This window comes from Tachypleus tridentatus, chromosome 13 (assembly GCF_004210375.1).
Source record: "Tachypleus tridentatus isolate NWPU-2018 chromosome 13, ASM421037v1, whole genome shotgun sequence".
NCBI classification, from domain to species: Eukaryota; Metazoa; Arthropoda; class Merostomata; order Xiphosura; family Limulidae; genus Tachypleus; species Tachypleus tridentatus.
The window spans coordinates 152,042,902-152,065,821 of NC_134837.1; the positions used below are offsets into that span (position 1 = coordinate 152,042,902).

Consider the following 22,920-nt stretch of genomic DNA (forward strand, 5'->3'; position numbering starts at 1 on the left):
TCACTGATGTCATTACGACAGTACACATTGCAATGTTAAGCGTCCCTTATGTGACGCTATTTTCAGAGGGCATTTATGTTTATACCCTGTTTGTTCAGACATCTTCCAGTCACCGGGTGGTACAGCTGCAAGTCTATGGTTTTACAACAATAAAATTAACGGTTCGATTCCCATCAGCAGACGCAGAGGTAATCCGATGTGGTGGTGTTCTAAAAAATCACACACACAATGACGCCCCCGTAATTCCTGGATGAATTATTTAGTTGTTTCTCTATAACTTTAATTGATTCTAATTATATTATAAATTAAACAGCTTCCCTTACAGATGTACACTTATTTTACTTCAGTCTATAATTCAGATGTTTTCACTTTCTAAGACATCTCTATATTTCTCACATGTCGAACGGATCCATCATTTCACGTGGAGCATCTGGAACAAGTTTAGCTAAGATCTTGTCTTTCACTTTTTCTAATTTTGCTTTATAGGCTTTCTTCTGATGTAATGCTTCAATACCTGATAGTTGATACGGCTATTTTTTTTGTAAGTTTGCTCGATGTTGTTTAAGCCAGTTATCTTAGATATGCAGCAAGATGAATATCTTGACATTTATCCTTCCGTCCACTCATTTCATATCAAACTGCACGCAATATGTTTCCAATGGTACCCGTTGTCATAATGTGTTTATTTCTTAATTAGGCGATTTTTTTGAACTGGTTAATTATATATCTTAACTTGATGAGGTAGTGGTGTAGATAGAGCAGTTTATGGACGTCTTGTTGCCATAGACAGCATAACAATAATCGTAGTAAATGTACATAGATAGGTTCTCTTTTTCATATTTTGTAACTAATTTTCTTTGATGCTTACATTTATGAACTCAATTTCTAAACATTTTCCCTCCCAAGTTGATGTCTTTTTATAAATTATCACGGTTTCTTCAGTCTGGATGTGCTGTTGTAATACTTTGATTTTATTGTTGAAATCTTTCTGTACATTTTTTCTTATCTTCCAAATTGTGAGCAGTTCTTTTCTAAATTTCCTATCTCTTAAATCTTGTCTTAAATTTCTGACTTCATTTTATATTTTTAAAGTGGCCAAATGGTTAGGGCGCTCGACTCGCAATTTGAAAGTTGTAAGTTCAAATATCCATCCTACCAAACATGCTCGCCGTGGAACGTTTCAATGAGACGGTCAATTCCACTATTCATTGATAAAAGAGAGACTCTGGTAGGTGATGATGACTATTTTCCCTGAAGTCTTACACTGATAAATTAGGAACAGTTAGCGTAAATATCTTTCGTGTAACTTTGCGCAAAATTTGAACAAAAATTTTCTTCTTGTTATTTCAATCACGTTTGAGATCTTATATTGAAATTGAGTTTACATTCTGTTTTCTTTTTACCAGAATAACGTTACTCCTGACAGAATTGTTGTAGTATTTTCTATTTTGGACCGGGTTATTTTGTATTATTCGATAAAAATAATAGTTTATTTAATAATAGAGCCCGGCTTGGTCAGATGGCTTAGGCGTTCGACTCGTAATCCAAGGGTCGCGGTTTCGAATCCCGGTCGCACCAAAGATGCTCGCCCTTTCAGCCGTGAGGACGTTATGATGTGACTGTCAATCCCACTATTCGTTGGTAAAAGAGTAGCCCAAGAGTTGGTGGTGGGTGATGATGACTAGCTTCCTTCCCTCTAGTCTTACACTGCTAAATTAGGGACGGCTAGCGCAGATAGCCCTTGAGTAACTTTGCGCAAAATTCAAAATAACATAACTTAATAATAAGAAAAGTGTTTTACTTTTTCAACTTTAAATTCCACCATTAGCATAACTCATGTGCACCAATAGGCCTTACTTTACAAACAAACTACATATAAACAAAAATGTTACTTCAGTTGTCGAATTTTCTACATAGTTAAATTACCAAGAACCAAAGTGAAGTCGTTACATGTAGGTTTCAATCTACAAGATCCATCACATTGGACTAATGTAGTTATTAATATTTTAGAAACTTAATATTATATATTAATATAGCTAATACTACAAATAACAAAAATATATATTGAATTATTTCAATTTAATAGCGTAAATTGCTGTAGATTAGAGAAACACGTACTGACATACGTATTACTTAGTATGTAGTAAGTTCCTTAGAACGATAGTACAACATATGTGAATAGATTCCCGCTAGTGTACATGATTTAGTTTTACTTGCTTCAATCCTCCATAATGTAAAGAGAAAGGAGCATATAAATGGAACAAAAACTGACCAGTTCTTACAAGTGGAAGGCTTGGTTTGTTTGTTTTGAATTTCGCGCAAAGCTACTCGAGGGCTGTCTGCGCTAGCCGTCTTTAATTTAGCAGTGTAAGACTAGAGGGAAGGCAGCTAGTCATCACCACCAAACATGCTCGACATTTAAGCCGTGGGTGAGTTATAATATGACGGTCAATCCCACTATTCGTTGGTAAAAGAGTAGCCCAAGAGTTGGCTGCCTTAACCACCTGGCCATGCCGGGCCACAAGTGGAAGAATAATTTTAAAAAAAGTTAGTTTGAGGATGGTTAGAGATTATGGATATAGTTTTAAATATTTTTGGTGTTCTAAATGCTTCCACATGTGATGGAGTGTTTAAGATCAGGATAAAAAAAAAGTTATTTATATCCTATAGAGATGTGTTAAATTTCATGAGTGCAGTAGTACTTATAGTAGGAATAGGTCAGATGTTTAATATGTGTAACATAAATTAAAATATCAAACACACTACAAACAGCATGTAAACGAGACTTTATTAGCACTTTACACACGCTGTTGAATAGTTAACAAACCAACTGCACAGTAACACGCTACCAAAGAACTTAAGAAAGTCGGTAGAGCAAAGACAAACATTTTACAAAACCACAAATTTGTCAATATGATTGTCTGACTGACGTGGTTGGAAAGGCACAGTTCTCCCGTGCCTTCTTATCATTAAAATCTAAATGCACATGATTGAATTATGCAATATTGGCTAAAAAGTGTTTTCTTAGTTTTACTTAAAACATTGATAATAACAATAACCACTTTGTAATACTACTAACCAGCTAACAATACACTAGTAGCCATATTTTGTGATTACGAGCATCCTCTGTGAGGTGCCAAGTAACAACCCGCCCCATATCACGTTCAGGCGCACAACTGCTTATGCGCACGTGCTATCGGCTCAGTTTGTTGCTGTATTAGCTGGATAAAAAAAAAATTGAATTATGTAGATTCTCTATATATAGGTTCTAGCTATAACCTAACCTTTGCAAGCAAAGTTTTATATTCTATACACTTGACTCAAGGTTTCTGTGTTGGTTAAAGCATTTCTATCATAGCATGTGATTCTCCTACGTGAGCAAAAGTCAGGAAACATCGAGAGATACCACTAAAAACTACGAAAAGGATAGGCTTAAAACACAGTAATCTCCAGACTTAGAACCAAAAAAAAAAAAAAAATTTAGCTGCAACATAGCGGCTGATAGAACAGCTTTGCGTTTGTTTTTTGTTTTGTTTTTCAAGTATAAACTTGTAGTCCATAGCTCCACCATCTTGATCGAGTTAAAATTTAATTACAGTTTTGGACTAAGCATCTCATACTTTTTCGATTCAAGTATCTCGGTTATTGAGGATTCCTTCCTGTTAATTAACAAATTAGGAAGTAATAATGGGATCACCAAAAAATAAGGTGGAAATGGACAGGGTAACATAAGAACACTTGGTTTCTCACTTCTACAACCTCAAAGTGGGTGTAACCATCGTTCTATCCATTACTACCAGTGTTTTTCTTTGAAATTTGATCGAATTATAGGCTTGAAATGAGTTTTGACAGTAGTTAATCCTTTTTAAATACTCAACTAATTTTAAAATGTCAAAAATCTGTAGTTTAATACTACTTTGTTGATCCATTTGTTCCAGTCATATAGCTATAATGTCCATTATAAATAAAGTTATGACTATTGGAGCTTTCTGTTTGACTTCCGACATCAAACACTCTTACTTCTTATGATGTCATGCCTTTCTCAGGTAATTTGATTACATATATGTATCCGTACATGACTGCTGAAACAAAGTTTACAAAAGAGAAATTTAACTATGTATATACCTTAATTTAATTTGAACAATTACCAAGTTACTAAAAGTACACAAGATAGGACTAGACAGAATGATGGCCACACCTACTTTGAGATTTCAACATATCAGAAACCGCGAAGAGTTGTAATGCTATCCTGCCTATTCCTACATTACTTCCTTTGTTTTTGGTGTTTCATTTCTAGTTCCCATTTTCTTTTATTAAAAGAAATTATCATTTGTGAGATCTATACAGACTCAGGGACAGCATTAGATCTGGTAAAACTAAATAAAACAATAAATGTGAAAGGTTATGCTTAGGTCTGTGTTGGAGTATATACGTTAAGAGGTATTTGTATTCTGTGTTGACCGTACTAATTATACGATTCATACTAAGTGAATAGTTGACTTAACAAAACTAATGTCAGATTTGAATAAAATGATAACTTTCAAATGTGGAATGCTTAGGTTTGTCTTACATTATGTAAAGTAAGGATAAAGAAAGTTAGCTTCGGATTAATGCTATTAATATCCTTATTGAAGATTAGGTGAAAAGTGTCGAAAATATAATAGTTTTACTTTAAGTTAAAACAATTTATGCTTATCACAATATTGAAACAAGAATGAATCCTCAATATTCACGGCACTTGAAATTATTTTAGGCAGGATTAGAGTAAATTAATCTATGAGAACTTCGGCATGATCAAATACATGTATCAAAAGGGTTTGACTTCCAGAGTTCAAAACTGTAATTAGATCTCAAACCGTTGAAAAGATGGCGGAGCTATGAGCTAAAAGTTTGTATTTGCAGAAGACATACGAACTCAGAGCCGTTTTTTGAGCCGCTATGGAGCGACTACAATTGCAAAGTGTAATTTACTGAAAGAAAATCACTTCTACAAGCTTTATGTATTATGGTTCGAACCCTCTATATACAGTACTTCTTTCCAAGTACTAGATCTTTCGTGAAGATACTCTAAGTGAAACTATATTACTGATGTATCTCTACAGTTCTTTTTAAAAGTAGTGTATTGTGTTGATATTTAAGTGAAAAAATAAATACATTTGCTGTATGTGTACTGAAATCGTTAACCAAAGATACGTATGACTTGGCCTGTTTAAATAGGTGTGAACTGAATTGTTGTTAAATATATTTTAATTTTAGACTTAAATTCTTCTCTATATGTATGACTTATGAAATTTAGGACTCCAAAATAGCTTGGGGTAATTATATTATTGTTAATATTTGTTTCAACGGCAAATCCTGCTAAAATTTTTATTATGTTGTTTGATAATGTCGTTCGAAATGGTTTTAATATAACTGTAAACAGAATTACAGAAATGAAGAAAAAAACAACAAAGACAATTGTATGTTTTACAAAACCTTCATTTATTCACAACCATAAATAAATGATGTTTTTGTGAAACGTATAGTTGCCTTTGTGTTTTATTCAATTCTATAATTATGGAGTTTCGCTAAGTACCGACGGTTTCAAGTGTCAATTATATAAACAGAGTTATAAAAGGCTGCAATATTTGAAGTATTTGAAGATTAAAACCAAATTCCTTACAAAATGTAATAATATAGGATTTCATTGCAATTTTAAACAAGGTTATTGGCTGCTTTGTGTGCTGGAATTATGACATGTTTTTATAAAGGTTTAATAGATTCTTTATTGTTTTTTTAAGCAATTATTTGTGTGAAAGTATTAGGCATTACGTTTTCAATAAAAAATGCTTTTATCGTTTATTACTTCTTCTGCCTATCCAAACCCTTATTAAAACAAATCAAAGCTTATTTTGTATTTCAATTTGATATTAGTCGTTTCAATAATTTCATCAAAACGTTTCGCAATATTAAGATATCTTACTCATGAAAATCTTTAAATTTTCAGTTTATATAATTTTAAGACTCCCAGTAATGACTATTGAGTGTGTGGGTAAATTTTTGGAAAATTAAGAAAGTCATAATCTGAAAAAAATAATGTTGTTTAATGCGTCATTATTGATGTTGTTTGAAATGTTGTTACAATGAAACTTATGCTTTCGGAGAGTTTTAATTAACTTATATTTGTGTTTATATAAATTACTGTTATCGTGAAACAAATTCTTTTTAACTCTTATTCATGGCTTAAAGTCTAGGATTTTCTCCAATAGTATTCGAATAACTTGAGTTGTGTAGGCTAGAGAGTAAATGTTATTAATTAATGAGTTTGTTAGTGAACTTAGTAAATACATCAATAAGTTATTTAAATTGCTGTGAAAGAGTTGTCTAGTTTTGTTTTGTAAATGTTTGCAGCACATTAATAAAATTACAGAAAGTGTGGTAGGTATGAGAATCATTGTTTGTTTTGTTTGCTTTTGAATTTCGCACAAAGCTACTCGAGGGCTATTTGTGATAGCCGTTCCTAATTTAGCAGTGTAAGACTAGAGAGAAGGCAGCTAGTCATCACCACTCACCGCCAACTCTTGGGCTACTCTTTTACCAACGAGTAGTGGGATTGACCGTCACATTATAACGCCTCACGGCTGGGAGGGCGAGCATGTTTGGCGCGACGGGGATGCGAACCCGCGACCATCAGATTACGAGTCGCACGCCTTAACACGCTTGGCTATGCCGGGCCTTTAATGGCGCAGTTTACAGGCGGCATGAGAAAAGTATCTAGTGGATATAATTATAAAATTAGGCCGAACACTCGTTGAAAGTTTTGTTATCCTACTTTAAAGTAACAGATAGAACTTGTAGTTAAGGAGATAAAATACTTTTGTTATCATTAAGTGGAGTGAACTTTGTTCTTCTCTTCAGAAAGTAGCTTGAAGGAACTTGGTGGCCAGCAATAGAAACTGTTACACTAGCATACGGTATATTAAGGTTTTCTGTATATATGCTAGAGTTATTAGAGATAAGCTTCCTAAATAACTGGAAATTTGTTCAAAATGTCGATTATAAAGTGTCACTAAAACTTTCCGTTGGTTGAGTCGATATAAAGTAAAATGAAACTTGACAAAACTAGTGGGTAAAATGAATAATTTTTATGAATACAATAAATACATACACAATACGTGTACTTGTAGAGTTGTTAATTTAAATAGTTGTTCTAGGTGGCTTTCCTAGATTAATTTGGTCACCACCATGTTATAGACCACAGTGAGTAGTTGAAGAAGTTTCAGACCCACTAAATGCCAGGCTCATTAATTTTGAGGAAATCTCGCACTTACCCAAAGTGACATGTGCTTCGCACGTGATTGGTCACTATTATTACAACACAGGTATAGTTGTAACCTCTAAATGTTACCTAACAACAACTGAAAGACCCTATTGTCGAAATTCCTGTACAGTGTCGTATCAATTATGCAATGTTCTCCATGGGTAGTAATAAATAATATCTACTTTGAGAATAACAAAGGAACAAAAGTCACTTGAAACAAGATCAAGTTAACGGTTTTCTGGACCGCAACTTAGTTTAAAACCTGTGTATCTTCAAAACAAATAATAAATTCAGGGTAAATATTATATCACAAGTATTATATCACGTATATCACAAGTATGACCCAAGATTAAACTAACCACGCCTACTAAAAATACAATAGTATTCTTAGTGTAATTGTGAACAACAGATCGGTTAGGGTACCTTTTGTAACCTTAAATACATATTTCTAGGAAGAAATATTCATATACTTAAAAAACAGGTACATGCTATCATCAGTTGGGTTTCATTTAGAGACTTCAATGTTAGTGGTTTCTTATAAACACTCATATCATCTATCTGTTATCTTATTGTTGCTTTTCTTTTCAAATGTGTCTATGGTTTGTTTAATATAAATAATGAAACAGACAAAAGTCTTAGAAAAGCACTTTGTCAAATTCTCACTGACAAATGTAAGTTTGTGGGACTATGTTTAAATACTTTGTTTGTTTGTTTTTGAATTTCGTACTCGAGGGCGATCTGTGCTAGCCGTCCCTAATTTAGCAGTGTAAGACTAGAGAGAAGGCAGCTAGTCATCACCACCCACCGCCAACTCTTGGGCTACTCTTTTACCAACGAATAGTGGGATTGACCGTCACCTTATAACGCCTCACGGCTGGGAGGGCGAGCATGTAGCTTTGTGCGAAATTCCAAAACAAACTAAATCCATAAACTTGCCGCTGCCTCACCAGAAGACTTTAATTAAAGTATAAATATATAATTTTTAGCTATAATTTATAACAGAGATCCCCTCGGTTTAATACAGAAAAATCTATTAAATAACATTAACACGCGTTGAATTTTGTTTCAGTATTCGACTTGTAGGTTAAAGATTTTAAAAGAGTTTGCTAAATTGTTTTCGTATTTCTCAATATCATTTTTTTAGTCTCTAAGGACGTAAAAAGCAAAAACGAACTACGAAAACAAACATATGCTTGTAATAAAGATCATGGTTTTGAAAGTGTTTACTCAACGTATTTATGAACTACAAAAGGTACCCGGTAACGCCAGGCTTAAAAAGTAATGTTGTTGTTATGTAACGGAACAGCAGAATAAAAATAGAGAACTATGATCGATATCATACCGAAGAATTGAAAATCCCCGACCTTATGGATTCAAGCTTCGAAAATTTTCATTACCAAACAACGCATTAGGATTCGGACTCACGACCCACAACTTGTAAGTAGAGCACGGAATCAACATAATGCATACAGACAAATATATAGCACTCCTAATGAAATAATTTTACAGTGCATATATTAAAGAACGGCTATTGAAAAAAACAATAACAATAACTAAAAAACACAATACAATGTTATCGCAGATTATGGGCTCACAATTCAACAAATGCCACCATAGGACGCCACATATGTGGGATAATTGACAATGACGAGATAATAGTTCCAGCGATTACCTCCAACTACATGTTGTAAAGGGTGCGTTGCTTGGACACCATAACAGGTGGACTTGAAGGACGATTACGCAATAGTAGCACAAAGTAGAGAACGTGTTTTTAGGGAGCCATGATTCATACAACCCACGTTTCATCCTATCTATAAGAAATCACTAGTTAATTAATTAAATTATCTTTAAAAGGACTATTAACATGAATTCATTCAATCACTTCTAATTAATTCGTCCTGAAAAGGGTACTTAACACTAATTAATTAAATTATTTATAATTAATTCACCCTGAAATAAATAATTTGTAATTAATTCATTAAATGAATTATAATTAAATCATCAAAAAAGAATGCTTAATGCTAATTTATTTATAGTTAATTCGTCCTAACAGGGATATCACATTTTTTATCATTTAATTAATCCTACATTGAAAATGTAATAATTAAAACTTACTCATTCAAGTGATTAAAAATTTTCAGCACTAAATTATCACTGTCCTGTCCCAAGAGGACTATATTTTACTCAGTCTAACGCATACGACACATAAGTATTGGTTTAAGTCAACCTAAAGTCACATATGTGGGGTAGTTGATGATAGCGAGATAACAGTTCCAGTGATTACCTCCAGCAACTTGTTGTATTGTTCGTTTGTTTTGGAATTTCGCACAAAGCTACTCGAGGGCTATCTGTGCTAGCCGTCCCTAATTTAGCAGTGTAAGACCAGAGGGAAGGCAGCTAGTCATCACCACCCACCGCCAACTCTTGGGCTACTCTTTTACCAACGAAAAGTGGGATTGAACGTCACATTATAACGCCCCCACGGCTGGGAGGGCGAGCATGTTTGGCGCGACTCGGGCGCGAACCCACGACCCTCAGATTACGAAGCGCACGCCTTAACGCGCTAGGCCATGCCAGGCCAACTTGTTGTAAAGAGCGCGTTGTTAGAAAACCGCAACAGGTGAACTTAATAGACGATTATGTAATAGTACCACATAATTTATTATACAATAAATATAACTTATACTTATAAAACAAGATCGTTAATAAAACATTTATAATGCAATAATTAAGTTTTATTAGTTTGTGATCAAATATCTTACACATGTTGCATGAAATTGCCACATGTCAAAACCATATTTTAACAACTGTTCGTAGAACTGTACACAAGTCATCAACATCTAATATCAACATATCAACATATTTAATCATTATCTATAGAACAAGTAATATTATTCGTCCATTTGTTATATAACCATTATTCCACTATAAAGGCACACAAATCTTGCAAAAGTATGGAATATATTTCTAAACTGTTCATATCTTCTTTCAGACAATATTTTGAAGGACACTTAATGTTTCGCAAATCATAGAAAACAAATAATCGCCCTATAACTAAATATAATATACTAACAACATTTCTGGTTACTATTAGTTAAAACGTCAGGACTTTCAGAATGTATAGTGCAAAGGCACTAAAAGGATCTCACATACACACAATTGGACACAGACTTTTAACAATTACAAAGATCAGACACAAGATTAACAAAGTGATATCGTTTCAACTTTACATAAAAAAAAAGGACTGTGACAGTACTTTGGACATATTGACGTCGTCTACCATCAGCAAACCAAATACTAAGCATGACACTTTCAACATTAAGAATGACAAAACAGCACTTCTGACTTGACCATATGACCTGCGCTGCATTGTAGTATTGACTAAAGCGTTAGATACCTGGTCAGTGATAGAGAAAATATTCTCTGGAATGAAGAAATATGTTTAGCAGTACTACATAGTTTGTCCATACACCAAGTGATTAAAGTTTTGATAACAATTAAGTGTTTGTCACGCAAAAACAGCAGTTATTATAAAAATAATTTTTAATTAATATTCAGTTTGCGCAAGTACTCAAAATTTTCTTTAGTTTAGAAATTATACAAACTATTTGAAAACTAAATCAGATATGCAGTTTACTTACAGTTTAAAACTGGCCTTCAGTAGACAAATCAAGACTTCTAAAGTGGCACTCATTAGATTTGACATTCCGCTTAACAAATATAGCAGGCCCAGCATGGCCAGGTGGGTTAAGGCGTTCGACTCGTAATCTGAGGGTCGAGTTGGCGGTGGGTAGTGATGACTAGCTGCCTTCCTTCTAGTCTTACACTGCTAAATTAGGGACAGCTAGCGGAGATAGCGTTCGAGTGGCTTTGCGTGAAATTCAAAAAACAAACAAACAATCTAAACAAATATAGTACTCGTATCAAACTTACACGGGTTTAGAATTATAAAAATATAGGCTGAGAAACTTTTCTTTTATCTAACAGCATAATAACCTTTTGTATGGATTAAATTAGCTTTTATATAAGTTAGTGTACAATCATTGTTAAACTTTTATTGTTACTTAGTAAAGTCCATATAGAATATACTCAAAGTTCTATTCTATATAAACATGTGCTATTTTCAATACATTTACAGAAAACATTTATTAATTATAATACTGTGTAAGACATACAACAAGTGTATTAGTCGGATTAAAATAAAAGATGGATTTTATTTAAATATGTGAGATTTCATTATGATTATTATATCGTGTTTCGAAACATTGTTCCTCCATATTAAACGAAAATTTCAAATCACTGACAATGGTCAGTTTTTACATGTCTAGCAGCAATGATAGGTTTGTTTTAAATCAAAGACAGGACAATGACTTTATTAACGTAAACATTTCGATTATAATTTATTAGATTGACAATCATTATCATAACCATTACGTACAGAACATACTATCTGTCTAAATTTTAAAGAGCACTATACTTACATCCCATTTTTCAAAAATCAATTTCCCATGTATGATGTTACAAACTCTGCAGTTGCTTTGTTAACACCAAAAACATACAGGAGTCTTACCCTATATTTAATTACCGTTACTTTGAGAACTGTCCATAGGATTTTAACAAATGTATTGTTTGCTTTGTCAAGTAATCTAGACAAAAATATACTCTTTAGTCTTTATGTAATTTGACTAGTTATTCATTTTGCTACAATAAAAAAATAGTAAATGAAAGACTTATTAATTATTCATACATTTTTTGTTAAAAGTTAACAAAATATTGAAACTAGATTATAAACACGGTCTCAAATTGTGCCAAAGGTGATCTCTTGGTCACATCCATACACTTACGCCATGATAAGTTCATTGTCTTATATGCCATCAATAACTAGAAAGAGGAAGTTGTCATTATTTTAGAGGATCATCGCGTATTAATTTTAACCAGTTCGTTTGCTACTATATGAAACAGCAAAATTTACCATTTTTAAAATATTATTCACTTTAAATTATACCATAGAAATAGAATTCATAAAATTTTATAGTCATCTTTCTGTGCCATTACCGTTCATACCGCCAAATAAGAAATAAGTTCAAAGTCTGTGTAAAATTTATTTATATAGTTAATTTTAGCTGGCTATAAATGTACCAAAGTATTTGTTAAAACAGTTAGTATTTTTATACGTGGCAATAACAACCGACCCACGAACCATTAGGTCCTCCATCAACGAGAGATCAATGTTCGGACTTAAGAAAGTCGTTGTATGTTTAGACTCAATATAAGTGTTTTATCGGTCTGTATGAGGAGAAACTCTGATTATCTCGGTATTTGTCTGTCATTTCTACCCAGCATGAGACTTCAAGGATGTCGTCAAACACTCAGTCCCAAACGTTTTTCTTTTCTCCTACAAAAAATAAAACTAAACTATACAATACATACACCGTTTCACCGTCGAAAGACATCGACAAAACTAATATAAAATAGTCTCCCCTCTCTACTAGTCACCTTCTGTTCTTTAAATTAAAAATTTAAATAGCTGTAACTTAAGAAGAACCATGTGATACAACTTATCCCTGTTACAAAATGTCTTAAACAACATAAGTATAAGAAGAATTATGCACTGATTTGTATGAAATCTAATTTCACCTTGGTAATTCAAACCTATTGGTAAGTATCAACGATTATTTTGTTGTTAGAAGAATTTTACCCTCAGATAAAAAATTCCAAAGTGTAATACTGATATTTCTTTACGTGGATAGATGATTACACTTTCAAGAAGCTAGACTGTGTACATATCTTTATGTGTTATATTTAAACAACAAATACACGAGCTCTATATTTAAAACAGAATATCGTAACCTAGAAAAACAAATAACTTCCTATTGAATCATCAAATATTGTGAATATGCATTTAGCTTTTATGTAATGATATGTAAAGTGTAAGAATAGCTAAGTTTGCTTTGACACAAAACCATTGCCGGAGTTAATGTATAGTGGACATATGGTTTGTTGCAAATGTTATTATGTAATAATAGACAGTAAACCTATGTATATGTGATACATTACATGTTTTTATTTACATCAAGTTTAAGCTGTAGGAGAGTGCTATGTGAAGGTCAGCACGACAGGCAGATTAGTTTCACATGTTTTGTATATAATTTCTAAAATAAAGAAGCTTTGATCATTTGTCTCTTATATTGCTGGTATTATTACATTAAAATGTACATCAGTATTTTATAAACAAAGAAGTTTTCATAAATAGCATTTTAACATATCTTGCAGTTTTGCTCACAAATATGTGATTTTTACACACTTGTAATTACACTTTTACATCGGGTTATGATGAAATATGAGTTTTATATTAAATAGAGGTTTGTTAGAAACTAACAGTCATGGTGTGCAATTTAACCATAAAATTATAACTTTGAAATGCATTTTTATACTAAATTTTTTGTAAATATCATTTTAGTGTATTTTGAAGTTTTATTAACAAATGTTTCAACTTATGCGATACTTTGGTCCGATATTTTACTTTTATATATAATATAGTATATTAGTCTATAATGAGAAGTAAGTTTCATATAAGAAAATCGTAGAACTCTGACGATTTTTATACTTTTGATAAAGTGTAACTGAAAGATAATTGATATTATGGAAAAAGCTTCAAAATACACGTGAGGAGATATAAGTATTTTGAAGTAGTCGAATAATAATTACTTGATTTATAACTAAAGGTTATTTAATTATTTTTGTTGTCAACTAATTTGGGTAGTGTATTAATTTTTTATGTGACTAATAATGTGACAAAACAAATACATACAACAGTTATTAGACACAAGAGTAACATTGCTTTCAACTGTTATGCATCACTGATTACGTGACGACTACTTTTAATGACAGAAATATTGCTGCAAACAAAGTTTTATGAGATGTATTGGTATGGTATGATTTGAACTCAATGTGGTAAATGGTAAGTAGAAAATAGTAAGTTCTGCTATTTTAAATGTTAGTAGCTAAATTTTTAAAAACTAATGTACGACGATTAATAAGATAGTGACAGCTTCCTCGCTGTAACCATTAATGACGTGTTGAGGCAATTATTCAACCATCTTCCTTTCACAGCATACATGTGTTGATGTGACCGCATGATCATCTTTGACACAAGTTCAAGATAGTATAGATCTAAGAGCTAATTTTAATGTTTTCTGAACTTTTAATCAAAGTGTATAAATAATCAGTAAATCATTCATTTATTATTTTTAGTTGTAGCAAAAGCGAATGACTAGACAAATGACACAAAAGTGAAAAAGTATATTTTTCTATAAAATTAAATAATTACTGGTGTTCCCCAAGATATTTTAGACAATAACTTTTACGATAATAATTACCAATGCAATAAATCCTGATGAAAATGTTTATGCAAATAAGATCCTTGTCCTGTCTTTGATCTTAAAAATGTCGTAAAATAAACTTATTGCTACTGTTAGATAAATCAAAGCTGGTCATTGTCAATAATTTGAAATCTTTGACTAATATATAGCAACGATCTTTCTAAACATGAGATAATTAAAATAATAACGAAATGTCACATATTTAAGTAGAATCAATTTTTAAAAATTTGTTTAAGCATACTGATGCAGTCTCACCATTTGCTGTATGTTGGACATAGTGTGCAACTGCTCAACGGTCGAGCATGTTTGGTGCGACCGGTTGACCCTCAGATTACGAGTCGAACGCCTTAACCCACCTGGCCATGCCGGGCCTTACGTAAAACTCATTGTTAAATATGTTATGAATAGATAGATAAACATTATAATTACGGTCTAGCTGAATACTTTTAGCGACCTGTAAAAGTGAATATTAATCATAAGTATAGTTTATTATTAATTTTTTAAAATGTTCATAGTAAGTAATGTTTTGTATTATGATAGTGTATGACAAACACTGAATTTATGTTATCGTCAAACTATGTTATACTTCTATATTGTAACACAGTCTGCACTTAATTTGTGCATTTACCAGGTCTAGTCAACTCAGAACTGACCTTTGTCATTCTAAGCAAATGGTTTTTCTAATTTGTATATTTTCAAGCTGGTCAGAAAGTTTAAGTAAATCAGACTTGGTAAACTGTGTTAAATTAATAGTTGGGGACATCAGGATGTCTAAAGAGTTGTAGAATAAAAGTTGACTTATCCAGTCTTTCTTCTATATACGCGTAAACTAATGTTAAACAGTATGTGTGTTTTTCGTATAGCAAAGCCACAAAGGGCTATCTGCTCAGCCCACCAAGGGGAATCGAACCCCTGATTTGAGGGTTGTAAATCCGGAGACATACCGCTGTACTAGCGGGGGGGCGTTAAACAGTATAAAGGTTTGACATCAGATACCAGTTTGTTAGTCGTGTAATAGAAATAATATGTAGAAACCTGTATACTATTTTATTATTGTATGCTTTCATTGAAACAAATATCACAGATATTTTGTAGACTGCGTATTGAACATGTTACATCACTAAGGTGGTCCTCGAAAATTTATGGTAAGTGTTGTTAATCTGTAATAGTCATTAATCATGTGAAGTAAAGTGTAAGTTGCAATTTTATCCAAACATTTTAAGTTAAATAATATGTTTGACAACATGTATAAGTGCTGTCACAGTATATTTGTTAAAGTTCTACAGTGATAATGATGATTGAATATGTGTGAAAGTCTGCATTTGTAAAACACGAGATAAAGTAACAAGTGTAAATTATTTTGCCACAAATTAGTAAAAGTGTTATTGCATAATAAAGGTTTTATTGACGGCGTAAAACGTTGTATAAAGTCAAAGTTTTAATTGTTGCATGATATCGCTCTTTTTAGGACGATTTAAACCTACAGACATCTATTATTTGTCTGATAAAATGTGTGTTTTGATAATGTTACGTTAAATAATGTTTTTGGCATTTTATTATATCATGGAAAATCTTTAAACCCTTTCGATAATTATGAAGTTGTAATTTTAGGGTCATACGAATGTAAAGGAAATTTAATTAACTGATGAATTAGTGTTAAGCACTCTTTTCAGGACGAATTAATCATAATTAGTTCAACAAATAAGAGTTAAGAGTCCTCTTTCTAACGAGTTAAGTATAGATTACTTAATTAATTAATGATTGATTATCGATAAGATAAAACATGTAGCCTGTCATGACGGCCTAGTAATGAGTCTCTAACAAGGCATCCTCTAGTGCCAGATTTTGGAACTATGATACTCTCCCTCTCCTCCTCCGTCTACACGCATGTTGCACCCTCTAGTGACGTATGATGCTAGGCTTAGAACTGACAATTCTAAGCTATATCCACTTTTACACCATCGAGCATGGGTTTAAATAAAACCCAAATATTTAAGATGTGCTTCATTAAATAACAAAAAATCACTAATAAACTTTTATCCACATATTTATGTATTTAAATTATGTCTAAGTTGGAATATTTTGGTAATAACTAAGCTCACATTTACTGTTTATATTGCAATTAGTTAACACCACGCACCGCTAACTATTAATCTACTCTTTAATCAACGAATAGTGGATTCATCATCACGTTATAACGCCATCATAGTTGAAAGAGAAATCACTTTGGTAACAGGGATTTGAAAACACGACCCACAAGTTGTGAGTCGAGTGTTTTAACTAGCAGGTCATGCCAGGCTCCACAATTATGAAAATGAATGATAAACATTGAGTAGAAAGAAAGTTTATTAATTGATTAGACTAGCTATACCTAAGGGATTACATTACTCATTTATGTGGGCGGGCGTGATTTAGTAATTAGCGTGCCTAAATTAATAATTTGAAAGTTTACAGTTTACATCTCCTTTTCGCAAAACCATGCTTCACACTTGTTCTATGGTTTTATTGTAAGGCTGACCGTCAAATACCACTGTTCGATGAGGTAAGAGTAGCTCCAGCGTTGGCAATGAGTCCCGCCGACGAGATACTTTTATAGTCTAACTGCTGAAAATTACGAAAGGTTCGTTGCAGGTAACCCTTGATTAGCATTGCGCGAATATCCAAAACAAACAATCAAACTCATTGATGTGTGGCTCAGTATTCAACTTATGATTGTAAAATCAATTTAGCATTTTAAGGAAAATTTGAACTACATTATATAAATTAATACATCTGAATTACAATACTTCCCATACAGAATTCCAATAGTTGTAAAGTGAATGGATAAGATATATATAGTTCAAAAGTAAAATATAATTTACAAAAATACACGGTCTGCATCTTAAAAACTGTCCTTGATACTTTATTATTTAAAACCGAAAGTGTTTCCTGAGAAACAGAGACTATTCTATAAACTAGTTACAAAACTAATCCATTTTAGCAGGGATACCTTCTGGAGTAAACTAGAATTTGATGTTTGTGAAGTAACTTATGAAAATACTAGTAAGGCTATCTACCAATGTCCTAAATTTATGATTGCTGACTAGAGACACTCTGTCACCCACGCCAGAAGATTGACTGTCATTCTTATAACGCACTCACAGCTCAAAGTTTGGGAATATTTCTTAATATCGCACAGTTTCTATTTTCTTTGTTTGTTAAATTTCATCCAAAGCTACTCGAGAGCTATCTGCCTGGCCATCCATAGTTTCGGGTAATAGACTAACGGGAAGCTAGTCATTATCACCTACCACTCACCCACCAGCACGTGGACTACTCTTTACTAACGAATAGTGGGATTTAACGTTCCAATATAACGGTCCCATATAACTAAAAGGACGAGCATGGTGAGTGATGGAATTTGATTTCGCAACCGCCAGATTGTGACTTGAATGCTCCAACTATTAAGCTACACAAGGTGTGCATGAATTCGAGCCCGACTCGTTATCTTTGAAATCCAGAGCGCTACCACATGTCCACTTTACTTCCCATTTGGATAAGTGATTGAATATCTGGCCACAAGGCAAAGAAAAACGAAATAGTGGATTAAAATAAATCCGAAAGATGAAATAATCTTTCAATATTCACATCATAGATTAAAGTATGTAATGTATTAAACACGTTTAAAACTTCTCATTTTACAAGTTACAGTTTTGAAGTACAGTCAGTCATGTGTTTCATTATCTGTAATATTAATATTGTGAGTTAAATATAAACAAATAGATGTAAAACATAATTTAAGGGCTGCTTTTAATATAAGAAATATCTTCTTAAAGATAATGAAAACAGTACCTCTTAAACCCTTTAAAAAAAAACATACATTTTGCTTAGAATAGTGCAATTAAGTAGAAACCTTAACTCAATATACATAACGACGTAAACTCGGTTTACTTTTATGATAACTTTAATTGGCAACAAGAAAATTTTGTTTTACAAATAGTGTGCAGGAAACGTCTGATTAACATAAATCTAATATCCATATAATAGCTTACTGTGTGACACTGAAAAGGTTTCCTCGATACGCTGTCTTAATTATCCGATAATAAAGTAATAACGTTTTCGGATAAAGAACTTCCATGTTTTAATTTGCATAAAAAAAACCCATTGGTGGATTAACAAACCAAAATGTAATTATTCGTGTGAAATCTTAAAACTTCCTGAGTTTTTCTAATTAAGATACAAATGCTTTATCGTTAAATTATTATTCCTAACGTTATATGTGTTCTCTAATTCTGTACTTGTTAGGGCACTTGACTCGCAATATGCAGAGCATGGGTTAGAATTTTGTCATTGAATATGCCTTTCAGCTACAGAGACGTTATAATGTGTTGTCGCTCCTACTTTTCGTTCTTAAAGAACAACTCAAGCGTTTGCTCTGATTGATGTTGAATATCTGCTTCCCTTTAATTTATAACTTTTAATCTTTTTAAGGGCAGTTCATTTTTCCCTTTAAGTAACTTTGTGCGAAATTCAACAACCAACCAACCAAGCTATAGTTGTTCGTTTCCCGCATAAAAACGTTATTCATTTCATTGGAAGCTTAAAATGTTTTTCATTCGCTATTATGGTTAGTTTGTGAAAGAAATATATTAAATAAAAACGTAAGCACAGTTATAAGTTTTTATCAACGAAAAATTTATTTTATTGTAACTATTTATGGGTCTATAACCTCTATTCGAACATTCCATTTGAAGAATACTCTACAAAGAAAAACAGATTTAAACAAATTAGGTAAACTTAAATTTACAAAACGTATTACTAGTCCTAGAAGAGTGCTGATGTAAGTGCACATTGTTCTATCATTGTGTATCGTGGTCCGACATTGCCAGGTGGTTTGGGCGTTTGACTCCTAAACATGATTGTCGTGGATTCGATTCCACTCCCACTAAACATGTTTGCCCTTTCAGTTGTGAGGGCGTTATAAAGAGACAATCAATCCTCTGTCGCAGATAGCCCTCGTGTAGCATTGCGCGAAATTCAACAAAAACACAAGTGTGCATTCTAAAAAATAATTCCAGGCTGTAGTATTAATCTCAATAGTTTCATCCTTTTCTTCTTTAAACGAAAGTTGATCATGTCACTTTTAAACAGAATGTTTTTCTCCAAAAGTTCATATAAAATCTGGCTATCCGAATGACTTTCTAAATAACCAATCTTGAAAGTTTCTTTAGAACAAATCTCCCCCCTCTATACACAGAATTTACTAATGAATGAATAGATTTCATCCTTGATAAAAATAATTTAAAGCTCATGTTCAGCTCCACATTAAATACCTTTTTTTCATTATAAAAATTGAACAAGCGGATGTACACTACTAGTATTGGCCATAGTATTTGCAGGCTTTAAACTGGTGTGACACCTTCTCATTGGTTGGATGAAGACCAACCAACTGCAGTGTAAACTAGCAACACTGGATTGCTTATTTTTACAGAAGAAGTGGATGTATTTCTACTATATTTGACTTTTTCGCTACCGTTTCCATAATTATTTTCATTAGTCTATACAAGCTCGTATGCTTGCATCAAAATACTTTATAATATTTCCGGTGTTTCTGTTTGTATTATGTAGTAAGTAAAATTATTCAAAACTTTATCATCTTTTGACTAATCAGTTAATACAGCAAAATTGTATAACTTTATACTCAAATTCGTTTAACCATTAAATGGTATAACGTTAATAAATTATCCAATAAGACTAAAGCAAGTTATAATAATCTATGCATTATAAGTAATTCCACTTATTTTTTTTATAAAACAATCTTTCATTGTGATATCAGGGCTTTGGTGATAAAGAATTGCAATCTCTTACAAACCATGTATACAGTTTGACAGAAATATATTAATTCATCAATGATTCTGATATTTTTTCTCCAATCATAAATACACGGGTAGAAATGTTTTGAATATTACAAGATCTGAATGATAATATCGAGTGATCCTAAGAAACACGTTTGTCTTCAACAGAAGCACTTGAGTTTTTACCATAAGCTGGAGAGAAGTAATAATAGTTCAGCACATTCATCGAACTTTATTAAAAACACTTCTTTTTTGTTATCATCAAATATCCTTCTAAGTTTAATTACACACCATTTTGAAGTGTGTTTTTATAAGTATTAAGTTAAGCTATAAGGTATCTATAGGAAAATAAATAAAGGTTAATTTCGCTTTTGTTGAAATAATATTTATTTTAGACGTCAGTTTATTCTGCCAGAGCACTGAAGAGTCAACTGACAGGAATAATTTTACGCGAAAAAATCAGTTATACATAAAATAATTTTATGAAACTTAATTAATATCAACAGATAATAAGTCGGACTATTTAATACGTATATCTGAAATAATATTTTCGTAAATTATCATTTCAAGCGCTAAGATAATGACCTCTTATAGAATCATCTCTTGAGTAGTAGTTTTGCTAATTGTTTGCGTTTTTGTTCTATCTTGAAGAATTTAGCTCTCAGATAAGGCTGACCTTATTAAGTACCAGGTTTTATATTTCGTGCATCGATATCAAAATGTAAAAATCTGGATCAAAATTGTTAATTGTACAGTAAACTGTAACCATTCTGTCACTGTGTATGTTTTCTTATAGCAAAGTCACATCGGGCTATCTGCTGAGCCCACCTAGGAGAATCGAACCGCTGATCTTAAAGTTGTAAATCTGTAGACTTACCGCTGTACTAGCGGGGGTCATTCTGTTATGTTTTAATAAAATATGTACTTCATATACTGTGTAATCTTTCTAACATATTAGGATATACTCATATCTTGACTGAACCACACAGCCATCATACGATTAATTATTTATATTCCAAAAACTTTAATCGTAACTTAGTCTGTATAAAGTAAAAATTATTAATGTTTCTAGGTACTCGTTCTGTGTATTCTCCTCCAGAAAAGTATTTTTTGTATAATCAGGGGTGTGCGCGATTTATGGCAGCCTAAAATAATTAATTGATTACATTACCTCCCCCCCTCCTAGTGGAATATTAGTATGTCTGCAGACTTAAACTGCTAGAAACAGGATTTTGATACTCGTGGTACTCAGAGCACATATGGTCCTTTGTGTAGTTTGTGTTTAATAAAAACAAACAATAGTCATTATCTCTTTTGTATACTGTTCTTTATTTACGTGAACCAAATTTTATGCTGCGTGACTCAAAGATTAGTTTAACGCAAAACACCGACTTGTACCGTATCCGCTGCAGGTACCGAACTTCAATTTCTTTAGCAGTATAAGAACTTGTATTTACCACTGGGCTGCATAGAAATATAAAAGAATCATACGAACGTTACCATTTTACATGTCCTTCTGATTAGGTAGGTTAAAAATGATTCTCCAGTGAGATAGAGCTACTTCTATGGACATACAACACAAAAAATCCAGGGTTTGATTCCCCGAGATGAACACAACAAGGAAACTAATGTGACTTTGCTCTAAAACAAACAAAGGTAAAAAAAGGATTACAAATCATATCTGAATTGCCATGCGAGTGGGTGTATTTATTATTTAAACTCAAGGTGCTTACTTGTGTTGATTGTATTATGCACGTGTTAACGATCGTTCCACCGTAGACTAGTACACTGCATTACAATTGTATAACTTACTTATCCAAATAAACTGTCCTCGATTAACAACCCAAATATTTATCACATGTTTTTCTCTTAGTATATCATTAGATATTTTTAATAACCACATTTTGATTTAAGCATTTAAAACACTCAGGATTTCAAAGTTAAATTCAGTATAAGAACGGTGTTATGTGTTTTGTTGCAAAGTTTGCTTATTTCTTAAAAAAAATTGCATTAGTTTGTTGTAAATACTGAAAAGCGTACAGTTTGTCTTGTAGTCATAGTAACAACCGAGTTTAACAAGCGAATATGCTAATATTTACGTTTGATTGGTTATTTGCCGTTAAGTGCAATGGACTGACAGCCCGTGCTTTACCTGCTGTGGTACAACTGTTTGTTATGTTGTAGTCATGGTAGCAACCATTTTGGAAATTTCCAAACAACGCGTCTACTAGTGTTAACACTACATTGGTTAGTTTTCATATTTAACCTTATATTTTGAATAGAGTAATTATTTAAGATAACTAGAAATGAAAAAACTTGGCAGAAATTAAAAGTAACAAAGTCATAGTAGTCTCAGATTTGTTTAGTTTTTAAGAAACAATTTTAATAACATAAATCGTACGTG

At 32.4% G+C, this 22,920-nt stretch overlaps 1 protein-coding gene across 1 annotated transcript in view; it reads right to left on the bottom strand.

The window, feature by feature from the left end:
- The window catches only part of LOC143238721 (phospholipid scramblase 2-like), a 31,150-nt gene extending 21,628 nt beyond the window's left edge, over positions 1-9,522 (bottom strand). The window contains exon 1 of the mRNA XM_076479197.1: positions 9,416-9,522. The gene's annotated coding sequence lies outside the window, so the exon portion shown is untranslated. The remainder of the gene's footprint in view (positions 1-9,415) is intronic.
- Between the last annotated feature and the right edge of the window lie 13,398 nt (positions 9,523-22,920).